Source organism: Microcebus murinus, chromosome 7 (genome assembly GCF_040939455.1).
Source record: "Microcebus murinus isolate Inina chromosome 7, M.murinus_Inina_mat1.0, whole genome shotgun sequence".
In the NCBI taxonomy this organism is placed as follows: domain Eukaryota; kingdom Metazoa; phylum Chordata; class Mammalia; order Primates; family Cheirogaleidae; genus Microcebus; species Microcebus murinus.
In genome coordinates, this window is record NC_134110.1 from 38,953,514 (window position 1) to 38,979,795 (window position 26,282).

Here is a 26,282-nt window from a genome sequence, read left to right on the forward strand (position 1 = left end):
CAAGGCAGAACGTGGTTAAAAGACTCCGATGGCCCCATCTCAACAGAGAAAGCCAATGTCTGTCTGTCCCACAACCCTTCTGAGCCATCTCATCCCTGAATCTTTTCTGCTTTTTGTGGCTTGAACATCTCCCCCCAGCCCAGGTCTGCCCATTTCTTCGTGCCCAGACTGGGCATTTCCTGAAGCTGGGAGACGAAGCAATGGGCCTTACAAGCTGAACAATGGCCACGAAGACCTGAGGGCATTAACTTGAGGACAACAGGAGAGGGAGGGACACTGAGAAGTGTCAACTAGAAAAGAGGTAGGCACAGGGTGGGATTTGTGTCTTTGGAAGATTCCCTAAGGCAGCTGATGCAGCTTGTTCTCTGAACTGCATTTACAAAGGGAAGAATTAGGTGGCTGCCAGGTAAGGAAAGACGGGAGGAGGGAAGAAGGTGGGGAGGAGGAGAGGCAAGAACCTAGGCAGGTGCTCTGCCACCTCCATGAACTCCCTGCCAAGCGGCGGCAATTTCACACACCAACAGTCAGAGGAATCACAGGGAACAAAGGCAGAGAGAAGAAATGGTGTTTGATTGTGGCCAGGAGGAAGAAAGCCTTCCAGTGGCTGAGAGGAGGGGCACCCGTGCTGAGCAGTTTGGCTTGGCAAGTGGAGCTCACCCTCCCTCCCCACCCCCCTGTCTCCTTTCTCCTCCCTCAGACAGGACCTGAGCACAAAGACACAATGGCTCCAAGGTCCCTTCTGTGTTCTGTGGCTTTGGCTGAGGACACGTGGGGAGGACAGAGGAAGGACCCTCATTCCTACCGCAGAACATTAGCTTCCTTCTGGGGACCTGCTCAGCCCCAGCAGGGAGCTTTGTCAATTGGGCCGGTTTCAAGGTCTCTACAGGGCCTCCTCTCAGAGAGTCTAGTGAGACTGGGCCGCACCGCTTCCCCGAACACCTCTCAGTTAGCAGGACACTGCCTACCGCAGAGCATGTTTTTGTAAGCAATAAAGGACAAATCTTTCTGTCCCCAAAGAGGCAGCTAACGGGAACCGGGCCTTGTCAATGAATCCGTGGAATGACCCTGAAGGGGCTGAGTGATGACTGTGCAGGAGGGCAGGGCCCGTAAATGGGTGACTTGCTTATTTACAGAGGCCTGTTACTCCAGAGACCAGGACCCTAGAGCCCATTAACACAGCGTGCCTCCCTCTGGGCGCTCCCCACCACAGCAGGAAATGACATTCTTTCTTCCCGAGCCTCCCCCACTTGGCTCCAGGCCCTGTGAGTGTCGTGGCCGCATCTGCTGCTCGCAGCAGCAGCCCTGCACCCAGGGAGGTGACAGGCATGTGGCAAAGGCTGAATAAATACGTGCTGAATAATGACGCTGTTCATGCCAAGTGGGGAGAAGACAGGATGGAGACTCCTGGAGGAATCGGAGCTCAAAAGAACCTTCCTACGGACATTCGAGCCAAATTCTTGGTTTTAAATGGCAAAGTGAAAGTTTATAGCAGTGATTCCAATCTGAAGACCCCTCCAGGGGTCTTCAGGCCACCCTGCTGCAGGGAGACACACTGTTCTTGTTCACATGCCTGGCTCCTTGCTCTTTGGTAGGTTCCCAGCACCCAGTTTGGCTCTTTATGAGAAGTTATAATTAATTTTTCCCCCTTTATCTGCCTCTCCCCTTCCCTGCAGATTATAAGTATCCTGAGTGCAAAGGCCATATAGGCCATTTATACCATTATATTCCAGAGACATGCACAGGTCTGGGCTCAGAGCAGGTGCCCAATGAGTATTTTTTTGAATGCACAAATAAATGCACAATAGAGATGCTGTAGGTATTATCAAAAGGGATAATGAATACAAAGTGCCCTTTCCAGGTCCCACATTAAAAATAAGTCCTCTGTCTGTACAATTGGAAAATGTGATTTTTGGTGGGGACATAATTTAACCCATAACAGTGCCCAAGGCAGAAATCTTTTCTCTAGCTCCTTTTAACCACCAGACCAACTCTCCTGAGAATGGATCAATTAGTAAGAGGGGTGAGCACAGTGGAGCGCTCTGATTGAATTAGCCATCATGTCCTGGTTTATCAGCAGCAGAGAGTTTTCCAATGAGCCATCTAAGGAAGCCCTGATTGCATTGAGTGCCTCCTGCCCGCTCGCTTTCCACCCAGAGGGTATCAGCGCAGTGGGTGTGCTCTGCTGGGTACCGGAGTGTTAGGTGCATCTCGGCAGAGAAGAGAACAGCTAGCTCTGGACACTTTTGCAGTGCACTTTCATATCCATGATTCATTGATTATTTCATTTAGTTACGGAAATGCAGAGGGGCAGGTACCATGATCACAATTTCCAGTTGAAGAAACTAAGCTCAGAGAGGTTCAGAGATTGCAGATCACACAGCATGCAAACAGGAGTGATAGCTTCAAAACCAAGTCTTCCTGCTCCAAGCCCAGTGTTCCTTTTCTACTGAACTGTACAAAGTAAGCAGAAAGCACGTGTCAGTTGCCTCCACAATGGTGGTGACAGACACATTTGCTGTTACAGCCACATGACCACAACATGAAAGAAATAAAGCAAGAAGAAAAACTCACCCATTCTTCCCATTATGCTAACATAAAAGCTTGCAATTCCCAATGGCACCTTCTAGGAATCATTTGTATGCACATGTATTTTCATATAGTGCTCGTACGAAATTATGTGCTTTGCTTGGGTCATTCAGCAGGTTATTTCAAGGATCTAGACATGCTAGGAAGCAGAGACTAAGTGGTGTGCAAAATGAACACTCTCCCCACCAAATTAGTAGGGGAGACAGACATTAATCCAATAATCAATTGGAACTTCAAAATGATAACTGTAAAGGTTTCATTAATATTGTGCCAGGTGGACACATCATAGTTTATTTGACCATTCTCCATTTAGGTTTGGTTTCCACTTTTTATTTTACCTAAAGCTACCTTTAAATATTTGGGAGTGAAATATCATGATGTCTAAAATTTACTTGAAAATATTTTAGAAAAAAAAAGATGAAGTCAATAAGACAAATGTTCAGAATTATTAAAACCAAGTAATGGGTATATGAGTGTTCATTACACTGTTCTTTCTACTTTCCTGGATATTTGAATTTTTCATAATCCAAAGTAAAATTTTAAAAAATCATGATTTAATAGGCATCTTTGCAAAATAATTGTTTTCTTCCTTTGAATTATCCCCTTAGGATAAACCTGAGAAATGAGATAACGGAGTGAAAATATGCAGACGCTATCAATACTGTATGGCATGCTAGGCTAGAAAAACCCATTCCAAGGACTCTGCTGACCGCCACTGGCAGCACAAACCTGTACCTGCTGTCCTCCAGCCTCACTGCAGCAATGGATGGCCAGCCTTCCATTTTTTCCTCCTTTAATTAGTGTAAATAGGTAAGGATCACATACTTCACATTTCTTCCATTTCCCTGCATGCATCCGTACTGCCTCTTATGACGTCAGCAAGCTGCTCACAGGAGGTGGCAGAGTGCAAAGAGGAGGGTTTGGGAAGGAGGAAGACCCGACTGCAATGCCAGCTTCACCAGCCTGTAGTTGGGCAAATGCTTGGGCCAATACTGAACGTCCCAGACTGGACTTGCCTCATCTGAGAAATGGGAGTAATAATGTCTCCTCAAAAGGGGAGGCAGAACTTCACAGGATGATCTAGCTGGAGACACCTGGGACAGCATGGGACAGAGTGAATGTGAGATGAAATCCATGGTGTTTCCTCTGCTCTTGTTCCGGACAGCACCCCTCTTCCACCAGCCAACACACCCTCGCTGCAGCCCCCAATTTCACCATCCAGTGCCACCTTGTCCAAGAGTCCCGCACCACATCTCATCCTATGGCTAACACCAAGAATTGTATTCAGCTAAATGTAAGGCTGGGCTCTGACCCGGGACATGAGCAGTGTTCGCTGTTACATAGAAGGAGGCTGGGACTGAGCATCGAGTGGCTCCAAGCCCCACTGCGGCCTGTGGTTCAGAGCACAGGCTTCTCAGACAGGGCAGAGAATCTGGGATGGCCGGGCCTTTCTCTGGCTGTGAATGCAACCAGCCCCAAATGCATTTATGCTAAAAGTGCATGGAGGTTCACCCTCTGTGTGCTCTTCTTACAGCCCAGATGCTTCAAGGCTGTCCATGTCCCTCAGCAAACCTTTTGCTGACATGGTTTCAGGAATGCAAACAGACTGCCATAACACGATAATAATGACAAAGGCATTTCCAGTTGGGGAAAATAAAACATAGCAAACCCAAGCAACTCCTCCCCCATCTATTATTAAACAAAAAAACATACATTCCAGAACCTCATCTGGGATCACCTCTTACTCCTTGTATGACCATGAGTAAGTCAGCCTCTCTGTTTCTCAGTTCCCCATATGTGAAGCAATGACAATGATCCCTCCCCTCCAAATGTATGTGTGGGATTAAAATAAAGAATAGGTGTTATGTCCAGTAGCCAGCCAACAGGCAGATGGGCAGACTGTCATGGGCATGAGAGCTCCTGCCCCTCAAGGGTGTGGTGACCACAGGGCCTGATGCACCAGCACAGTGCCCAGCCTCCCAGAAGTTCTGAGTCTCAAGCAACCCTGCCTCCTCCACCGCCTGCCTCTGGACCTCTGGCAGTGGCCCCAGCTTAGCGGTCAGGGGGAAAGGGGCCAGGCAGCCTATTAGGTGAGAATCCCAAGAGCAAGTCTGCAACTGAAAAACCACACAGCATCAAAGCCATCAGGCTTCTTCCTAAATGTTCCAGGGAAGCAGCAAAACCCAGGGTAGGAATGAAAGCTGCACCTTCAATGCAACGGGGACAGGCAGAGATGGAACTATAGCCTGCGGCAAAGGCCTGGCCCTGAAGCAGCCTCAGGAGGCTCCAAAGGCAAACTTGCCCTTGTCTTCCACTTCTAGAGGCCGCCAGCATCCCTTGGCTCCTGGCTGCATCATTCCAATCTCTGCTTCTCCAGTCACATCACCTTCTCATCTTGGATACTCAAACCTCCCTCCGCCTCCCTCTTTTAAGGACACCTGTGATCACATTCAGTCCACCTGGATAATCCAGCATATTCCCCAATCCCAAAATCCTTAACTTAATCACATCTGCAAAGTCCTTTTGCCACGTGAGGTGACAGTCAAAGGTTCCAGGAATTAGGAAGTGGTCGTCTCTGGGGGGCTGCGATCCAGCTGGCCACCTGTGTTGACCTGTGTGTCCCCTGAACCACAACTTACTCATCCCCATGTCCCCAGCACCTGGCAAGGTGCCCACCAAGAAATGCAGGAGGGAAGAAGGGGGGAACACAGTCCCAAGGGTCATACATTATCCCACCCCCAACCCCAGCCCCACTCCCCAGAGTGCAAGAGCAAAGGCAGGCTCAACTTCAAGGGAGACTGAGCAGATATATGCGTATCTACTGGGAACCTTTATAAATCACCCAGTGCCAGCACCTCGTTGGCTAGAGGATGGCAGTCTTCAGTGAGTCATGTGTTTGTTGTACTATCCCTGTGTGCTCCCACAGCCTAGGACCACAGCCTAAACAGCAGGCCAGCAAGCAGCGGGTGGCTACTCTGCTGCTGATTTCCTGGGAATCCAGGCAGAGCTGGAGTAGCCAGCAGGCTTACCATGTGTCCTGGTGAAGGCACTTTCCTGCAAGAGAGTAAACAGACAGAAGAGATACCTCCAAATAACTGGACTCTTGCCATGAATGCTTTTATTGCCCCCACGGAGATAGTAAGAACAGTTCCTTTTCAGGAAAAACAAAATCACCGTAAGAGCTATGGCTCATACCGGGGCTTTGCAAGCATCATCTCTTTCTTTTCAACAAATCAGGGGCAGCAAATGTTTCTAAGCTCATTTTAAGACAGGGAGACTAGACCGAGGCATGGGTAGGAGTAAAGTAACTTACTCAGTCACCAGTTTTGACGAGGATTCAAAACTGAGTCTGTCAAACTCTGAGGCTGTCAAACTCTTTCTGCTTTGACATGTGTTTGCCAAGTGTGAGGAATAAACTGCATGTACAGAGCCACAGGCCCCATCTGTGTGACAGAGTCAGGTGTCCCAGCTCCAAACCACAGCTGAGCGATTTGGAGCCTAAACCCTGTGCTGAACTAAGGGTGTCCCCACTTGCACCTACATTCACCCATTTTGCACAAACAAGTTTTTCCTTCCATGCTGTGCTTGGCACTGCAGCAGGCGCTGGGGACACGGAGGTAAACAAAGGAGCCACAGCCATTGCCCTCAAACAGCTCAGTGAACACACACAGAGATAAGCCAGGACAGCACGGTGAGTGCAGTCTGGACCAGAATGAAGCCCTGGAGACGTGGTGTCCAAAACAGAGAGTCAGCAACTCCCAGTGGGGGGATGAACATAGTCTTGTAGGAAAGGGGGTTCTTCTACCAGGTACAGAAGGATGGATAGGAGTTTCTCAGGAGGAAAAGAATACCATTCTTGCAGAGGCAAAGGCATCCTCTCTATAAACCGTTAGTTCCCAGGGAAAAATAAACACCTGGGTTGATGTTTAGCACAGAATAAATGTAGAGAGGAGAAGGAGGAGGAGGAGAAAGAGAACATCTTGTTTCTATCTTGCCCATTCAAGGCTCTGCACTTTGCTTTTATCAGGCCAAAGGTCCGGGCAAAAAGAGGTGCAGGTGAGACCACCTTTACACTTTCCACTTGGCAGAGTTGAGGAGGTGGCTCAAAGCAGATGCTGCCCAGCCTTTGCTGCTGGCCACCCAGGAATCACATTCAGAAGTGTCTTCTTGATTCCGGAAAGCGAGCAAAAGTGTGGAGAGGGGCCCCAGGCAAGCGAGTGGAGAATAGTGTTCCTAAGGGAACGGCCTCCAAGATGTGGGTCAAAGACTTAATTTGGCATTTGTACTCCTTGGGGCTCTGCCATGGTGAAGAGAGGCAAAGGCATAGGGGAAACGGCTCCAACTGTACAAGGAGCAGTGAATTGCCTTGAGTCCATTTTCAAAATCAGAGTCCTGACTTGATTTCAGTCCTCAAGGCTGGAAATTTCTCTTAACTGGCGAGAGGCCCCAGCCAGCACGCTGTGGCTAATTTATGGCTAAAGGGCCTCATTTCTCCATGACACATCTCAGAAGACCTTTTTGTAAATACTCCCAGGGTTTCAAGAGAAACCTTCTGCTACATTCTAGCCTGTGGGGTGGCCACCCAGAGGGAATTTTGTGGGAAACCATTGGCTCTACCAACTCATGTAAAAGGAGGTCACCGTTTTTCTGTCCTAAAGCTTATTTTCCTTCCAGTCTCCAGCCTCCACACAACACTGTGGGAGAACTGGCTGCAGGATTCCCATAGGTCTGACCTGGGCACAGATCTGGGCCAGTGTACACACACACACACACACACACACACACACACACACACAGAAAACAGGCAGGCGACATTCCTAAGCTGGCTGAGCCACATCTCGGGGCAACCTGGAGACAACCCCCTGGCCCCACGAGCCTCAGGGAGTCATACTACCGACCTCCTTAAGTGAATTGCCGGGCATTCAGTCGCTGCTAGGTGCCTGCTAGTCTCCTTCCTCTTTATAATGGTGCAATTATTTTTAAGTAAGGACGGCAAAGCTCAGAAAAGATGGAGGTGCACTTGAGATGACATCACTGTGATCAATTGCTAACAGGGTCCTGATCTTCCCCCCTCCTTGCATCCTCGCCCTCTGCCCTCACCACCCTCGCAGTACCAACCCACTAGGACACTGAGCTACGCTGTGCCACCTGCCTCGGCCAATGGGGTGCCAGCAAATGAGAGGCCAGCAGGAGCTCACAAAGGCCTTGCTCACCGAGGAGTAGTCTTGTTTGGCTGCCTCTTAAAGCCCAGTTTCCTCAGAGTTCAAAATGATTGCCACTCCCAGGCTTGCTCTAAGGCTCATCTATAAAAATGAATTTGGAATCTCCGCAAGAAGCACATGGATATACAACAGGAAGGCATGTCTTCCTCCATCACCATCACCATCATCGTCATCATTATCATCATCACAGTTGTTGTCACCATCATCATAAACAGGAGAGCTTAGTACTCGAAAGAGCAGGAGAAAGAAACAGGGAGGAAGGTGGTTATAGACCTTGCTCCATAACCAGGGTGCCAAGTGTGCATTCCAGACTGGCTTTAATGCACTGTGAGACTTTTGAGAAATTGCTTCACATCCCTGAGCTTCAGTATTCTCATCTACAAAATGGAAATAATAGTACTACCTATCTCATAGTGTCATTATGAAGATTAAATGAGTTAATACATATAAAGCAATTGAAACAGTGTTTGGCACACACTAAATGCTCAGTAAGTATGAACTGTCACTGTTCTTACTGCTGTTGTTCTTATCACTATTAGACACACACACACACACACACACGCACACACACACACACACACACAATAAGCCCTTTAAGTATATCAACTCATCTAATCCTCACACGGACTCTAGGAGTTTGGACTCATGAAATCAGTTGTACATGTAAGAAAGCTGAAGCTCAGGAGATGAAGGGCATTGCCTAGATTCAAGGTTAATGCTTTGTTCACAATACCAGGGGGCCTGGGCAACATGTAGGGCATCACACGACCCAGAACTATGCCTCAAGCCTTCCCATCCCCTACACCTAAAACCAGGAAACAGGCTGATAAGCTCCCTGGCAGTTCCTGGGTCATTTTCATTTTATTTGTGCTGCTTTCTGCAGCTTTTGTGTTCTACAATGCACTTGGCTGGGCGGGTAGCCGCTGTGGGCATCAAAGGCCCCGCTGGCAGCAGATAGAAAGCAGGGGCAGTGCCAAGGGTTCCTCCCCTGCCAGCCACCCGCCACCAGCCTTGCAGTCCAGGGGATTCACAGGAAGGAGGTGCCCAGCCGCATAACCACTCCAGGTGTTACTTAACCCTCAGCCATGAGATCTGTCCCGGAACAGGCCAGGTGTGCCAATACCAGGTGTGACAGGCAAGGGCTGATGTCCAAGTTGGTCCTGGACCAAGCATGGCAAACAGATTGCTGGCTACTTGATGTTTCAGGGAACTTAACTTCTGCATGTGATGAAAGAGTTCAGAAAGGCTGCGTGGGGAGGGCATGCCTCAAAACCATGGTGGAGAGACCCCTGCTTCCACAATGCTGTGGAACACCTGCTCTAGGGCAGGCCTTGGATGGGGCCCGGGGGAGTCAAAGATAACCTGATATGGTCCCAGCCTTGAGGAGTGCACAGGCTAGTGAGGGGCCAGGTAGGAAGACATATAAAATGCTATGATGAGCTTTGAGCAAGAAATGGGATCGAAAAAGAAAGGAGACGTAACTTCCTGCATTCATTCACACACCTAGTTACAGAATGCCCACCTTGCGGCAGGTGCTGAGGTGACAATGAGGAGTGAGGTGGACAGTCCCTGTTCTCAGGGAAGGAACTTAGATTCTTTCTGATCTGCCTCAGGGCACCGCAGAGACTTCAAGGAGAAGCTTCTGGGTGTTGGCTGTGTCTCTAGCAGCTGGCTAATCCTGGAGAACTTACTTTGCTTCTCAGTGCTTCAACTTGCTCATCTGTAAACATACCACGTGGCCTTGAAATGGTTCCCTACAGAAAATTTTCCTAACGGGAAAAAGTTCACTTTATGTTCAATGGTAAAAGCTGGTTACAAAAACCAGAGGACCCATTCTTTACTTTTTCCAAATATTCATAAATGCAAGAATACGGATATGATATATAAATGTGCATATAAAATGAAATGTATATAATATGAATAGTACATAGGAGATAAAGATATGAACTGTTATATACATATGAACTACCATATGTATGGGTTATTAACCAGCTAGTCTAGTGTATGTGTAGGTGTATGTGTATGACCATGTGCTTAGATGCACACCTGGCTATACATATTGGAAGGGTATCAAATATTTTTTAGTTCTCCTTTTGCATATTTGAATTTCCTAAGTTGTGCAGTAAGCACATATTAGTTGTAAAATTAAAATATAAGCACAGAAGACCCCTCTTTCTCGCATAGGACAGTAAGACTCAGATGCTCTTGCAGAACTAGTGACGATCCCCACATAATGGCAACATCCTCGCAGCAGCTGCTGCTGGAATGCTTACAATGTGCTAACCTGTAGGACTTCATCACCCCTGAGTGAACGTCTATGAACTGGGCCTTCTAGTTTCCCCACGGACAGAGAGGAAACTGAGTCACAGAGCACCTATGTCCCCAGCTAAAGATAGCAGTGAGGGTCTCGACACCTGTGCTCCTGCCCTCCTGCCCCGTACTGCCTCTTTTTAGAGAGCTCAGAACCCAGCCAGATTGTTCCCACTGCCAGTTGCCCTGTGTAGGGACAGAGGCTGCATCTGCATGGCCTGGGAGGAACCAGAGGGCTTCACTATGGGGAGAGGAGCCTGAGAAAGGAATCTGGGCTGTGGGAACAGCCCCAGCCGGCAGCCCCGGATGGGACGTCCATGCCAGCGGAGGAGGCGAACATCCGGGCATTGCTGTCCCCGTGTGAATGGGCCCCAGAGCAGCCAGGTCCTGGGAGCCAGCAAGGCGGGAAGTGGCTGCCAGGGCGCTGGCACCGGCACCCCACTCTGTGAGCTCAGGCCAGCTAGGTTGGCTGCCTGTCAAGGCTTCAAAGGGGTATTCGAGGCGGGCTGGAGGACCGGGCTGGACGGGTCTGCCTGAAACTGAGATGGCTGAACAAAAGGAGTCCGTGTGGGCTGGTCTGGCGGGAGCCTGTGGCGGGACGGAGGGCGGGAAGCTGGAGACAGCAGCGGGAGGGCTGGGGAGAGATGCAGGTGTGTTCAACGCTGGGCAGCCTGCACCTGCAGGAGGGGACAGAACTCCAGCAGAAGGCCACAGGCTCAGCTCCCATACGGGGAAACTGAGGTGCGAGGAAGGCCATGCCTCCACAGGTGGTGGCCAGGAGAGCTAACCCTTATGCCAGTGAGGAATCCAAGGGCCATGGTGAATGTCTGCACATTTCAGGGAATTCACTCTCCCATTTCTCCCTTCATCCAATATTGGCTGAACCCTGACCATGAGCCAGAACAACAGGGCCCCAGGTGGAAATCCAAGATGTCTCTAGGGCCTTGACACATGGCACAGAGCTTAGACGAAATACTGGGCTGCCCTCCTGGTGCCATCACTGACTCTGGGCCCCTGAGCCTGTGACTTCAGCCCTAAGCCTCGGTGCCGGCAGCACTACGTGCTCTGCGAGTGTCAACTGGACAGTTAACCACACCAGCACCTTGGTAGGCAGGAGCAAGCCCAGGACATAGGTGCCTGTCCCCTGCCAAATTCTCTTCTACCGGCATCCTGCCTGCACCCAGGAGAGTCACCACCGTGGGCCTGAGAGACTCCACTCTACAGAGACCACAGACAGTGAAGTACTTAGCACAGGGCCTGGAACTTTCTAGGTGTCCACCCACGAGGAGCCGCTGTTATTGCTGTAGGAGAAGACAACACGGGGAGGAGGAGTCACCTGACTCTGGAGACAACAAGCAGCCACATGGTCAGGGTCAAGTCAAAACCCCGTTCCAAGGGATGCATAGCCCAGCTCTTTCCTCAACTTCCAGTCAGCTCCGAAGGGAAGGTGACAACCCGGCCCCTGCCTCTGAGATCACTAAGCTCTTCCTAGAGATGAGAGCCACACATACGTGGAACTGGGGGGACTGTGTATGGCAGCTGTACCCAGGGGTCAAAAAGGTGGCCCAGTAGAGAGCTCAGAGCAATCAAAGACAGCAGAGGGAGGGGCTGAGAGGTGGCAGGACGAGAGATGAACCCCCAGCACAGGCCTGAGAGTCAGGGGTTCCAGATGCCACTGCAGGCTCTGCAACCCCCCCCATGGAACGGGGCCAGTCACATCCCCTGTGGAGCTGCTCTTTGTTTGGGTACCTGAGAGTACCAGAGCAGGGGATCCACAAGGTCAGTCTTCATCCATGCCAGCACCATGATTCCAGATGGAGGGCAGATAGGTGGCTGTAAGGAGAAGACTGATGTCTGAACTTTTCTGGGCCCTGAAGCAGGACCAGTGGAGTGTCAGCTCTGGGTGCCGCCCTGCCCTCCCAGAAGCAGAGCCAGCCTCCTCACCCTGCAGCCTGCCCTGCATGGCAGGTCTCAGTAGGGGCCACGGACATGGAAGCCAGAGAGATTTGGGTCCACCTTCTACCCCTGCTAGACGTGGACTTGCGGGAAGATGTTTCAGCTCTGTGAGCCTCAGCTTCCTCAGGTGTAAATACAGGGGACAATAATACCTGGTGCTAAAGGTTGCTGGAGAGATTAAATGAGACACTGTAGAGTAAAACATGAATTCCTTCCTCTCTACTCTGACCTTATTTGAGCACAAGTCATCTGCATAGAAAACCCATGTCTTCTTAAATGTCTAGGACCACAGAAGAATTAATTAAAAAGAAGACTGGAGTTTCATTGGGAAGACCTGGGCTCCTGTCTCTGCTCTGATGCTTACTCTACCCATAAGGGACTGGGTGAGGTACTCATCTTCCCCCGGCTGTAGCTGCCTCACCTGTAAAGTGGAGCTAATAAGAACGCTCCATTCCCAGGGCTTGGGAGACTCTAAGGGAGCTGATGTATATGAAAATGCTTTGCAAATGAACCCTGAAGCTTTCAGCACGTTAATTACTGCAATGCTCTGTCTTATCAAGGCAGAATCCTTCTGTAAGAAATGGCATTAGAACCTGTCTCTTGCACAGTCCTAACAGGAATGGAGCTATATTGAGATTCTGGATGAATTTAAATCGCCCCTAATGTCTCATCAAAGGCAAGCAGTGTGGCGCCAGAAGTTCTCGCCAAAATTCCAGCAAATTCTTTCTGGCAGAGCCAAAATGGTCTGGGGATGGTGCAAGACAGGGCATTTGGAGAAGGGGGCCTGAAGTGTGCTGGAGGGACACCTCTCTCCTTCAGAGGACTGAAGGTTCCTGGTGCAGAGCTCTTGGGCACCTTGCCAATGTTTGTTCCGTGCACACTAGCTGGGACTCCTGCCTTCTCTGGGTTACATTAGGTGATGGGAGGATTATTAACTGCTTGTCAGGTAGCTGAGAGAAAGAGAGGCACAGAGAGGGCAAAAGACAGCTCCTCAGAGAACCTGCCAGCCCGGCAGCTGGCCCCCGAGGCCCGGAACGCCCAAGGTCCAACAGAAAGCATCCTGCTTCCGTGCCCCGACCCACTGAGCAAACACATGAGGGTGGCAGGTGCCCGGGGCTGCCGGCCAAGCAGGGCTTCTGCCCAGCCAACGCCAGCCCAAGAACCTCCCTGGCACCATTTCCACTCTCGGAGCTGGCAGGCAGGAGGCAGGACAGGTAGGTGCAGGGCAGGGTGGGAGGGGGCTTCCCTCTCACCTCCTGGAGCAGGCACACCTGCAGCTAGCTGGTCCTCATGCCTCCCCCAACAAGTAACTCCCCCACGTTGCCGACTGGCTTCCCTGCAGAGAGCACGAGAGCCCAGGAGCGCCTCACGTGTTCCATAGTGCATCTTTTAAGGTGCTCACTTGGAGACCCGGAAACTAATAATGCCTTCACGGGAAACTTTTATCCTGGCATTTCAGTGATGCCCAATGACCCGTGAGATATCAACAAGTCATAGCAACGGCCCTAGAACGGGTGTCAGGTAACCTGGTGACACGGACTACTGCGTAGCCTTGAGCCAGCTGTTCCCCTTCACCGGGTGGAATTCCTTCATTGAGAAAATGAGGCTTTGGCTGGATGCCTGCTCCGGCCTGCACTGTGGTGGGGCTTAGAAGAGGCTGCCCTCTGCTCTCAGGTAGCCCTGGACCTAGAAGCTCATGCAGCCACCTTTGCTGTGTGCTCTCTGGTCATTCACGTGATGTCTCTGAGCTGAGTTTTGTCCCCTTCAAACATCAGGAGAGTGTTCCTTCCTGCAGAGTCGAATGAGGATGGGCAAGAAGGACCTGGTTTAGACCAAGTGCCCAAAATATGGGAACTGCCGTTTCTCCAGCTGGTATGTTCTCAAACTGAATCTCTGTCAAATTGTTTCTCCTTGAAGAATATAACAGGCTTGCACTGAGGTTGGGGACCCAAAATGCTCAGTGGATCAAGAGGGACTGACTTACCCTTCAGCTTCTTATGTAAAACTAGGACCACAGCTACTCCACCCTCCCAAAGTCTCTCTCTTTCTCCACCTTTGTTCAGCAAATGGCATCTCTGCTCTTGTAGGCCACCAAGTGAATGGGAGAATGGTAGTGATCCCAACCAATTACAGATATTCTGAGTAAACAGGGAATATGCTAGACAGGTCTACAGAGGGTTACCTGATTTATTCTTATGAGATCAATCATTTAGTAAGGATTTGATGTGTCAGGCAATGCATGTGGTACTAGCCAACCCCTGTTCTTGCAGAATTCAAGTCATCCAGTAGTTATTACTGATATTCCCAACATATTTAGCACCAAAACGATGTTGCATAATAACAAAAGTTCAGTGGCATACCCACTAAGTGTCGTGAATCTGATGGTCAGGCAGGTGGCTTTGATGATCTAGGCTGGACTCACTCAGAGGTCTGGGAGTTGGCTGGCTGTCAGCTAGTCCAGGCTGGTCTCAACTAAGATGAGTTCAGCACTCAAGCACCTGGGTTATGTTCTCTGTATCTCTCATCCTTCTCCTGGAACCAAAGGACTAGCCCAAAACATCCTTTTCTTGGCAATAAGAGAGATTCAACAGTGGAAATCGAAACAGTTTTTCAGTGCTCAGCTTGCACCATGTCTGCTAATAGCTCACACGACCAGGTCCAGTGTAAGACACAGGGAATGGGTGAAGAGCCGGAGCCATTCCTGTAATCACGTCACCATTTTATTTTATAGGTGGAAGGAGGGAGGGTCCACATAATTATGTTACCTATATAAAGTTACAGAGCTTTGTCTGAGTCAGGATTTGAAATTGGGCTATCTAGACTGTACAAAGCCCTGTGCTTCTGCCATCATAGCATCGGCCCAAAGGAGAGGCAGCAAGAACTCGTAACACCAACAGAGTGAGCCCAATACTAGATTTGGGCCCTGCCAGGGCATTCTTCAGTGTGTCTTAGGTGTAGATGGCCTTAGAGAGTGTAGGGAAAAGCCTACCTGGCCCAGGTGGAGATCTAGTACGAGCTCTGGTGAACAAAATCTCCGTATATCCAACACAGAATAGAAGCAGATCGCATAGAGTTAAATAGCTACAATCAACCAGCAGCCTTGTTTGGGAGAGTGAGTATGAATTAAGCAGTTCCCCAGAAAGGAATGCAACTTTCCTTGTATGTCTAAGCTCCACAAATCCAGGGTAAAGGTCAACCAAAGACTCTATATTAACTGATCCACCGCCACCCTCTCCCCACCCCAAAATGTCTTGGTTTTACTGGGGATAAGGAGAGCACATTGTAACCCACCTCCACACAGGGTCTGCAGCTCTGCTGGGTTGACATGGGAGAGAAAAGGCCAAGCAGGCTCAGAGCTAACACCCTCCATCTGATTATTCAGTGGTTCTGGGCTGGGGCCCAGGAGCTGACATTTTCAATAGGGCCCCCCCTCAGGTGACTCTGATACAAGGGTTCCTTGGATCTCCCCAAGATGGATGAAGGAATGCAGCTGTCAAATCACTGCATGCCCTGCAGAGACTGTGCATGCCTGGAGTTGTACAGTGTTCACCTGCTGGTGGGGAAACAGACACACACGAATGTGCATGGGTGCATGCACGCATACACACACATGCAGAAAAGGAAAAAGGTCTGTGATAACAGTAACTAGCAAATACTTCGTACTTAAAACACCAAGCACTATTTTAAGCTTAGATGTGTACACTTCATCTAAGCCTCACAATAACTTTGGGAGACAGAGATCTTTCATTGCCATTTTTAAGGTAAGAAACATAAAGCACAGAGAAGTTAAAGTGTACAACATCCAAGAGCTAGGAAGCCGTGGAGCCCAGTTGCATTTGCAGACTTTCTGACCCCAGAGCCCAGGTTCTTCAGTGACAGTGTTAATTCTGCTTGAGGGTACTGCCTGCCCCAGAGACTAGAGCCTACCCTATAGTGTCTTTAAAAAGATGAGAGTCAAGTTTGTAAACTTGATACCCGGCCCCAGTATCTCAGGGCAAAGCTGCTGAATCATTACTTACTTTTTCTGATTTCTTTTGAATGGGGAAATGACTTAGTCACGTTACCTCCCATTTTCTCCTCCCACTTCCTCACTCCAGCTTGTACCACCCTTTCTGCCAGGCCGCCATCCAGGCAGGGTGCCGTGAGGAAGGCAGCTGCCCCCCAGCCTACTGCATGCACCCAGGTGAGCAGCGCACCTTCCCTCAGTCCCCATGGACTTGCTGGGACTTCTCAGGAGGCGCTGAAGGAGGCTCAGAGAGGTGAAGAAACTTGCCCAGGGCCATGCAGCCAGTCCGAGGCCCAGTCCTATATCTGAACTTCAGCCTTGTCTAATCCAGAGCCCAAGCTTTTGCCTCTTCTCAAATGTGACTCACAGGCTTGTGTCAAGGCTCTTGGGGATTCAAAGAAAAAATCGACATCCAGGCAAAAAAAAAATGTGATGGTCGTCTTTACTGGGGCAAAAACAAACTTCCTGTGTGATTATTAAAAGTAATGAAGGTGGGGGGGGGCAGGTTTAGGATTGGGTATGGGAAATATGTTGCTTCCCAGCTAAGGGGGCATTTGGAGCCAAGGAGATGGGCTATTTCCAAGGCACATTCCAGGGCAGGGAAGGCACATCCCTGTGGCCGTCCAGTGTGAGAATCAAGAGAAAAACCTTTAAAACTTTAAAGTCCTGTGTGCCTGCGAAGTGTTAAAAATAGTAACAGACAGTGAACTACAGCAATAATGTTAATGATAATGACATTTGTCCAGGGACAAAGGGTTCTTCTCCCTCTCATAAACAGACCAAAATGGTAGCAGTAGAAGTAACTCGGGGAGTAGGGGAAGGAGTGAAGCCACTGGTTCCAGAGCTAAACTGCCTGGGCTTGACATTGGGCTCTGCTACTCAACAGCTATGCAACCTTTGATAAATCACTTAACCTCTCTGTGCCCCAGTTTCCTCACCCATAAAATGTAGTTATGAATAGTCCCAACCTCATAGCATTGCTGTACAAATTAATTGAGTTAATTCATGGTGATCACATGTGCTCAATGAGTCAGCTATTCACAAAATTGTGATAGTAAGACTCTGTTAAATATAGTAAAATATTATTTGCCAATGCGCGGGCCATCTTCAAACTCACTATATGCAGCCCCGGCAAACACAAATGCTGTAGTGAGAAGAGTGTTCCATAAATACTTCTGAGATTTTTCAAGTCCTTAGAAGCACCCATTTTTAAATAGTGTAAAAGCAATCCACCACCACATCCTCACTTAAGAGCTATTTTCATGAGTGGCTGTGGGCATGTGCCCAACATGGTGGAGAGGCCCTCCCTGTCTGGTTGCCTTTCTCCTCCACTCTGGGCGTCTCTGGATGAGCGAGTGAGCACAGGTGATACGTATCATGATGCTCCTGGCACTGTACACGGCTCTGGGGCAGGAAGCAAGTCTGGTGGGGAGACGGGTCTTGTGCATGTCAACAGCAGTGCATCTGGGGGTCCCGGGAGGGCTGCAAGACGAGAGGGTGTGTGTGCAGGGCCCCACGGGGCTGGAGGAACAAAGACCTGGGGCTGCGACAGCTCGGGCGTAAAGGGGACAGCAGGAAAATGCAAATGCACAAGAGGGAGTCCTGGGAAAGCAGACTGGAGGGGCAATGTTCCTTTTCTGGTTAGAAATTGTGAATTCTAGCCCGAGGGATTCATGCTGGATTCAGTGGGAACAGGAAACCCACGGGATGCCTGTAGCGGGGGAGTGAGTGATGTAGGCCAAGCTGCTCTCCAGGAAGATGCATCTGGCAGCAGTTTGGAGGACGGTTGGGAAGAGGGAGTTAGGGAGTTAGGGAGACCCCCATAAGGAAGCTACCGCAACATCCCAGGGGTCTGAAATCGGGAGCGGAGGCCCAGGCTTCAGCAGTAAAATCTACCAAGTGGTGACTGTGGGGAGGTGGAGGGGAGATGAAGTGTTTGGAAGATGGTAGAACTTGTTCACTCAGGATAGCTGGGAGAAGCAGGGCTGAGACTCGGGAAAGCAGCCACTGGGAACTTGAGGTTTCCCCGGAGAAAGGGAAAACATGTTTTGGAAGTCAAGAGAGGGGCCCAGAACCTGCATTCCCAACCACTAGGAGCCTGTATTAATTGTCTACAGCTGCTCTAACAAATCACCACAAACTCTGCGGTTTAAAACAACACACACATAATTATCTCGTGGTTCTGTGGGTCAGAATGTGGGTTGGCTCAGCTGGTTTCTCTGCTCCCAGTTTCATTCGCAAAGCTGAATTCAAGGTGTTGGCTGGCTGGGCCCCCATCTGGAGGCCTCTTCCAAGCTTATTCGCGTCGTTGAGAATTCCGTTCCCTGCGGCTGTACAGTGGAGGTCCCTGCCTCTTTGCTGACTGTCGGCTGGGGCCTCCCTTAGCAACCAGAAACCCCCTCTAGTCTTTGCACATGGGCTCCACATTTCAGAGCCACCACATCGAATCCTCCTCATCCTTGGCATCCTTCATGGCAACTCTCTGATGATGGTTAGAGAAAATCTCTGCTTTTAAAGGCCATGTGATAGGATTAGCCCACCAGATAACCAGGACTCTTTTTTTTAATTGAAGGTCAATGGATTAGGAACGTTAATTACTTCTGCAACGTCCATTGCGCCAAGTGAAGTGGCATATTTATAGGCATAACACCAGGGATTGGGGTGTGGACATCTTTAGAGGGACCATTCTGCCTACCAGAGCTTCTCTGCTTCTAGACAGGAAAGAGGTAGATGTCATGCAGTAAATAAGGTGTGGTGAGAAATCCCGCAGGAGAACTGGGTTCCAAGAAATCATTGCCCAGCCTCAGGGAGGGAGTGTGGGGAATAGGAGAGTATTGAGAGAGGTTTCCCAGGAGAAAAGTGAGATTCTCTAATGGAATCTGGAAATGAGCAGAGTGAAGGGAAATGTCACCTGCAGAGGTGACTAGGCTACAGGTTATTAGAAGAACACATTTAGAACAGGTCAGAAGCTACAGTCAACTCCAAGGAAAACCAAATGTGGACAGCATTTCAGCAGCCAGCCCCTGAGTACCCAGCTGCTGTCACGTCCCCTCTGCTGCCAGGCTGATCTGCCCTTCCAAGAAAGGTCCAGCGGCAAAACGGTGTGCCTCCATGAAAACCTCGCCACACAAGCAAAAGGAGCTAAGTGGACCTGCATGAGCTGGTCTGGGAAGATGTCATAGTAAATAAAAATGGCATGCTTACCAATACAATAATAAGTTTTCCAATTCCCCAAAAGAGAAAATGAAAACAGACAACAACAACAACAAACTTGTGAGTATGTACCGGCTTGCAAAAAAGTCAACTGTTAAATATTCAAGAATTTTGCACACTGGTTTTTAAACCTCTGGTTGTCTGAAATCGGCCATGGTGGGATTTCATCACAGAAATTGACACACCTACAATTCAGAGCTGTCCCCCACCCCGCCAACCCCAAGAGTTTTAACAGTACACCACTGGGTTTTTGTAAATTACCAAACTGATAATAGAGATTATCTCAAGAAGAGGCGGGCTAGGTTTCAAGCTGGTGTTGGTTACTCTCTTCTTCGTATTAATTTTTAAAATTGGTACAATTACAGCAATTTTAAATTTTTCCATTATCTTCCAGATGTAAAAAAGAATGAACGTAAAGCAAACCCCACCCTGCTGTAACGCCCCGTATTCAAGGCTCGCTTCCTCGAGGCAGCAGCCGCATCCTGAGCACAGTGGCTGCCTCTAGCTGGTCCAGACGCGGCAGCTCTGACGTTCTCGGGAAAGATGGGAAACGCCACCCCAGGGGCAGGAACTGAGCATTGCTGACGGCACGACCGGGAACCGGGCAGCACAGGCCGGGTACAGCGCCGAGGTCCTCCCGGAAGGCTGGGCAGGGCTCCTTGGGGAAGAGCCTTCATCTGCTGCAGACTCAGCCACGGCGCTCAGGGCTCATCTGCTGCAATCATTAGGAATCTTAATCGGATTGTCAAGGAGCAATCTCCTTCTCCAGGGACAGCCCTTCCCCTCCCGCTGCCAGATCCGGGGAATTTTAAGTGGTGGGCGTGGGGGGAGGAAGCGAGGCTTTTTCATTTGCAAGGCTCTGTAACGTGCTCGTCCTGGCCCACAGAGCTTACATGTCAGGGCACAGGCTTCTCCCCAGGAGGCGGGCTGGACACTAGGTCATAGGTGAGCTGAGACTCCCCTGAAAAGACACTCCCTGTTTGACCCCGATGTTCTCTGCTGTGGCCACCTGGAGCAGAGATTTTTTTCCACCTGGAATATTTCAGTACCTATCTCCCTGGCATTTCTCCAGGACTCCCTCTGTGACTGCTAGCACAACAAACACACAAAGGCATTGCAGATAGTGCTAAAGACAAATTATGTGAAGTAATGAAGGGAGCTTCCAGGAGCCTCACGGTGGAGACAAACACAGACAGCAGCTGCCCATTTCCTTGAAAGAGCCTCCGCTGACTTCCAGCCCAGGTGCCCAGCACAGAGCCGCTAATCAGGACAGGACTGCTGATCTGCAGGTGACCTTATCTGACCTTTTGCAGGATCTTTTTCTTTCCTTATCATATTGCATCATGAGCAATTTACATCCTGTCCCTTTTCCCCAGGATGTAGCCATTTTTAGCCATCGTTTTAATGTTTAAATGACTGAAGGATGAATTCTGTGCATGTGCTACGGTGCCTCCAAACACTCCCCTGCTCTGTGAGATTGAAGCCAGTTCTGATCTGCCACAGTTATAAATACCACTGCAGCCAGCATCACTGCAGCATATGCACAGTAGGGTTCTGAAAAGGATCTCTGAAACAAATCTACCTATTTATAGATTGACACTAACTCCCAGGGTGCCGGAAGGTGAGATGTGCTGGTATTCCACCCAATCCTGGAGAGCACAGGAGTTGAATGTGACCTGCAGCTCAGTCACAAGTGGCATCAACCCTGACATGGGGAAGTGAGAGCCCCAGAGACTGGGTTCTTGTCTGACATGGACACGCTATAATGGACACCAACATAAATAAGGCAGTGGGTGTCCAGTTCCTATTAATTTGTGTTAAAAAAAAATTAAGAGGGATGTAGCCGACTGGTACCTGTGCAGACAACACAATTCTTACTGCCTCATGGAGCAGACAGCAGGATTTTTGGTGTGTCTTCAGCCTCCCCATCTGTTCTGCCCTGGCCACCTCTCCTCCATCCTCCACTGACCACACTCACAACGTCCTTTTGACATGGACACACCCAGAGGCAAAGTTCGGGAAAATAGCACTCTGGGACCTGATGCAAAGGCACGAAGATTTAATTCAAGATAGGGACACCTAGATTTGAGGTCTGCTGGATTTGCATAAAACTCCGTAAGTGATCCAGCCTCTCCCAGTCTGTGTTTCCCCATCTATAAGCAGGTGGAATGATAAAGGCCAGATGATCTCTGAGGGCCCCTCTCTGACGTTCTACATGGTCCTGAAATCCAAGAAGAAAATGGAAGCTGATGACCCAGGAAAGGCAGGGGACTCAATCTCACCTGGAGTGGGACATTAGACCCTCTGCACTTTAAACTCCCACAGCATGGAGCTCCGATGTGAAAAGTCTTCACTTTCTAGCCAGGTAAGCACGCCATGTCACCTGGGTAGCTTATTCAATTGTGAGTGTCTTGAGGGTGGTAGATGCTATGACTTGTCTTTGTCTCCCTCCCAGAACCTGCAGTGTGAGGAGCATGTAGAAGAATTGATGCTCTCTCCTTTGTAACAGCACCAAAACCAAAGACAATCTGAAAGACATCAGCAAGGGATGAGTTAATGTAGATCATGATCCAGCTACAGAAGATATGCATTAGTCATTATACTTATGATGGAGATCTACCCTTAATCACACAGAAGGATGCCCGCTGCATAGTCTCAAGGGGATAAATTAATTACAGGACCACACGAATGGTCCTGGGTGGCCATGTGTGCCTACAAACAGCCCACAAATAATAAAGGCCATAGTTTACAGCACACACCACACCGCGGTATGTTCATAATCCCAACTTCACCTATTCTTATACAACACTAAAGAAAGGTTGTGGCAGAGAGTGGTTACCATCCCTCTTCTAGAGCTTGCTCCTGGGAAGTGAAGTGATTGTGCACCACTTCCAGGGTGATGTGCTTAAGGAGTGGAGTGCCTTCTCCCCTGTCCCTTGCCCCTCTGCCAGCTAAGTGGACATCAAGGGCCCAGGGATGGCAGAACAGCAACACAGAGGAGAACTGCATCTGCAAATCACTGCATGAAGAAAAGCCACTTCCTGACCAGGAACACCCTTCTTAAACTCTTACATGAGTAAGAGAGAGGCATATGTGAGCTACTAATATGTTGAAGTTTATTTTTATAGCATTTACAGTTATTCTACCTAAAAAGTCCACATTTGTTTGTTTTTTTTTTTTGTTAGAGAAGGAAACTGAATCTCAAAGTTTCCTTGTCTTGACAAAGATACACTGTTAATAAGGTGTTGATTTTCTTTAGTTTCTTGGAAAGTTTCTAAAGTCTATGATCTTTCCATAAAAGCACATCCAGCTGCTGACATTTAAGTTTCATGCTCGAGATTTACTCTTAATAACACAGACAGATGTCCACCACACAGTCTCAAAGGGATAAATTAATTATAGCGCCATACAAACGGTCCCGAGTGGCCATGTGCTTAGGTGCTTCATACAGTTTAGATGAAGAAGGCTCAGGGTACAATCCTCTGAAAGTACAAAGCACTCCAAAAATAACCGAGTCCCATTTCTCATTAGCTTTCCTGTCCCCATTCCCTTTCTTGGTCAGGTTCAGTCCACCTAGAACTTCCATTTCAATGGAAACAGAGAAAATGAACGTGGTAGCAGACATTACTAACCTCTCTCTAAGCCGTCTCATTACTTTGAAATGGTCTAAAAAGCCCATCCTTTCCACCCACTGGGCCCCCACACTCCCCCCAGCCAGTGCTCTCTGTTCAGCTCATTATCAGCACCGCCCACGGCCAGACATGGCCAGGCGGCTTCACAGAAGCCAAAAGAGCTTATCAGAAATAAGTACTTTATTTGACAGTGAGGCCAGATGTGCAGACGGGGACATTTCAAGGCCCGCCACTTCTCTGCTCATAATTAGTCAGCTTCTAGCAACGATGAGAGTCTGAGGACGTCACAAAATAATGACCTTCTCTGGCAGCTCTAAGGAGGGAGAATTGTTTCAGCACCCATCACAGTCTTCTAGAATGTGAGCATTGATGGATAGCTTCAAAATATTGGCTAAGGTTCCATTTAGAGATGAGGACAGACTTCCAGAGGAAAGCCATGTCGTCTGTCCAGCCACTCTCTGTGTATCCACCATGCACCTGCTATGTATAGAACAGTGACCTAAACCCTGGGAGGGAACAGACGCAAAAAAAGAACAGTCCTTCACCCTGAAAAGGCAGGGCTTAATGTGAGACACAGACATGTTTGTTTCGGGCCCATACACATTTTCAAGGGCCTGCTGACCCTTGGGTCCTCATTCCTCACTGGATCAACAGCTATCACAGCAGCTGGGATGGTCTAAACCTGTCCCCATTTGTATGTCTATAGTTTCCAGAGGACTGTGAAGATTTCTATACAGGACTTTTCATCTGTGTCACTCTAGGATTTAACAAAAAGTCTTAAGCTGTGCTGCTTAAACTGAATCAAGTCAAATGAATGAATCACACTGGAAATACAAAAATGAACAAACACATTTCCTAAACTGAAGGCAATGATTTGTATCTTAACTTTGAGGGGAGATAGGCAAGTAATTACAGTAAGTTCAAGGATTCAATATGTGTAAGGTAAAGAAATAACATAGGAGCAACACCTAGCTCTGTCAGGACAGTTACCCCAATTGTGAGGCACGACAGGTTCCGCATTCTGCAGCATCCTGGCCTGCTTCAGCATAGAGTCCACCTCCTCTGTTCATCCTCTTCAAAGCAAGCCCAAGTTATCCTGGGGCAAGAGGCTGTATCTCCCTTGTCCACACCCAGCAAATGTTCAACAGACATTTGCAGAATGAATATAACAGGTTAGGGACACAAAAACACATTATAATTCCATAAGAGAGATGCAAGATGGTGATATGCTTACATATAGGAGGAAGTGGCTAACTCTGCCAGGAAAGAACCAGAATCAATATTTTATATACATTTATACACACACATACACACACACACACACACACACACACACACACATTATGCAGCTCCTGCAATGATAGCAACAACCATTAGGTAGGGCTCATGGAAGCCTAATTCTTCATCAGGTATAGTCTCATGAGTTAATGCTCACAACACCCTTATAAGGAAACTAACGCTGTTGTCTCCATTTTACGAAGGAGGAAATGGAAACAGGCACAGAGAAGTGAAGGTGGCCTGTCTGAGGTCACAGAGAGAGTAAAGACAAAAGTCGTGGTGTACATTCACGTGGCGTCCCACTAGACCATGACCTCACATCAGGATGGTTGGAGGGAAGGAGAAAAGAAGTCATTTCTGCAAAATCAAAAGCAACCCAAAGAGCCCTGGGCAAACCCTGGAAACACAGCAGCCCCCAGCCTTCATGCCTCATGGCAATAACCTGTGAATCTGAATGCACAAATCTGCCCACACCAACACCAATCTGGGGATTCTAGACTATCTAAAAATATTTTTTTAAAGTACTGATGCCCAGATCCCTTCCCCTCCCTAGATGAAATTAAATCTTAATCTCTGTAGAAGGGTGTTAGTGAGGTGGGTACTGTTATTTTGTGCAGGCCCCCAGGCAACTATGGTAGGCAGCCAGGGCTGAGAACTCCTAGGATGGCATATTTACCAGGTACAGAGGGGCTCTGGCAGAAGGAGCAGCTGAGAAATTGCTCAGGATCAGGCAACAGTGCATGAAATAATCAACTGACAGTTTGATTGTTGTCTCCCTAGACTAGCTATACTTCGCACCCAAAACAAGGTCCCCCTAGACTCTGCCTGTGGCCAAAATCTCCTTGTACCCCCAACATGGCCAAGGTTACTGGCTTGTCTTTGCTTGGAAGGGACGCCCACTGCCTGCAACCCCAATACTCTGCCCTATGGAAGCTGGAGACTTTGCAAAAGCCACTCAACTCTCAAATCCCCAATTTTCTCATTTGTAAAATAAGAATGATCATATCTGGTTCAAACGGCATTTGTGAGCATTAAAGGGGATATGGATACCGAAGAATTTACTAAAATGCAAAACAAAAAAACAACAAACAGAAAACATCAGCCTCAGAGAAAGTATTAGCATTGCCACCTTAGAGGAAGTTTAGTAGACTGGAGAGTACAGCAGAGACTTGGGTTTAATCCTGACTTGGCCTTTACTAGAAAATCTAGAAATCACTCTGCCTCAATATCCCTCTTCTGCCAACCAAGGGACAGCAGTGGCTCTTCCCTCATTCAGCAAACTGGTACTGAGAGCATCAACTCTAATGTTGTGATATAAATCAAAGGAGATAATGCACCTATAAAAGTGCTTTAGAAATTTTAATGTGCTCTACAAATGAGAGGTAATTGTTCCTGTTTGTAATGATTCACCATGAGCTCACAGAATGTCAAGGTCTATGGGGACCTTACAGGGTCACATCACAGTCCAATGTTTGGATCCTTCCAGCCCTGACTCCTCTCAGCACGGGTATGGTCCCCATGTGGGCATCTCCGGTGATGAGCACCTGGCCACTGTCGGAGACAGCTCATTCCATCAGGGTTCTTTTCCTTTTATTGGGTTGCTTTCTGTCTGTCTGCTGTTTCCACCTCTCCATTTGGGGTCTGATCTTTGGGGACACATGACCCATATCTGACTTCCTCCCAGCCTTTCACTATTTGGAGACAACCATCATGAATGCCCAGCTCCTAACTCCTAGTTGCCCCATATTTCTTAGCTTGGGCTGCCCAAACAGAATACCACAGATTGGGTAACAATAACAAAATAACAAAAATCTATTTTCCCACAGTTCTCGAGACAGAAAGTCCAAGATCAAGGTGCCAGCACAGTCAGTTTCTGATGACCCTCTCCATGGGTTGCAGATAGCTGCCTTCTCACTGCGTCTTCCTGGGACAGAGAGAGGGAGGGAGAGCAAGCTCTCTGGTGTCTCCTCTTATAAGGACACTAATCCCATCATGAGGGCTCCACTCTCATGACTTCATCTAACCCTAATCTTTTCCCAAAGGCCCTACCTCCTAATACCATCACATGGGGGTTTCAAC

At 48.7% G+C, this 26,282-nt stretch overlaps 1 long non-coding RNA gene across 1 annotated transcript in view; it reads right to left on the minus strand.

The window, feature by feature from the left end:
• LOC105882751 (uncharacterized) overlaps positions 1 to 26,282 on the minus strand; it is a 237,734-nt gene that overhangs the window by 36,927 nt on the left and 174,525 nt on the right. The window contains exon 8 of the long non-coding RNA XR_012920150.1: positions 21,576 to 21,821. This is a non-coding gene — a long non-coding RNA (uncharacterized LOC105882751). The remainder of the gene's footprint in view (positions 1 to 21,575; positions 21,822 to 26,282) is intronic.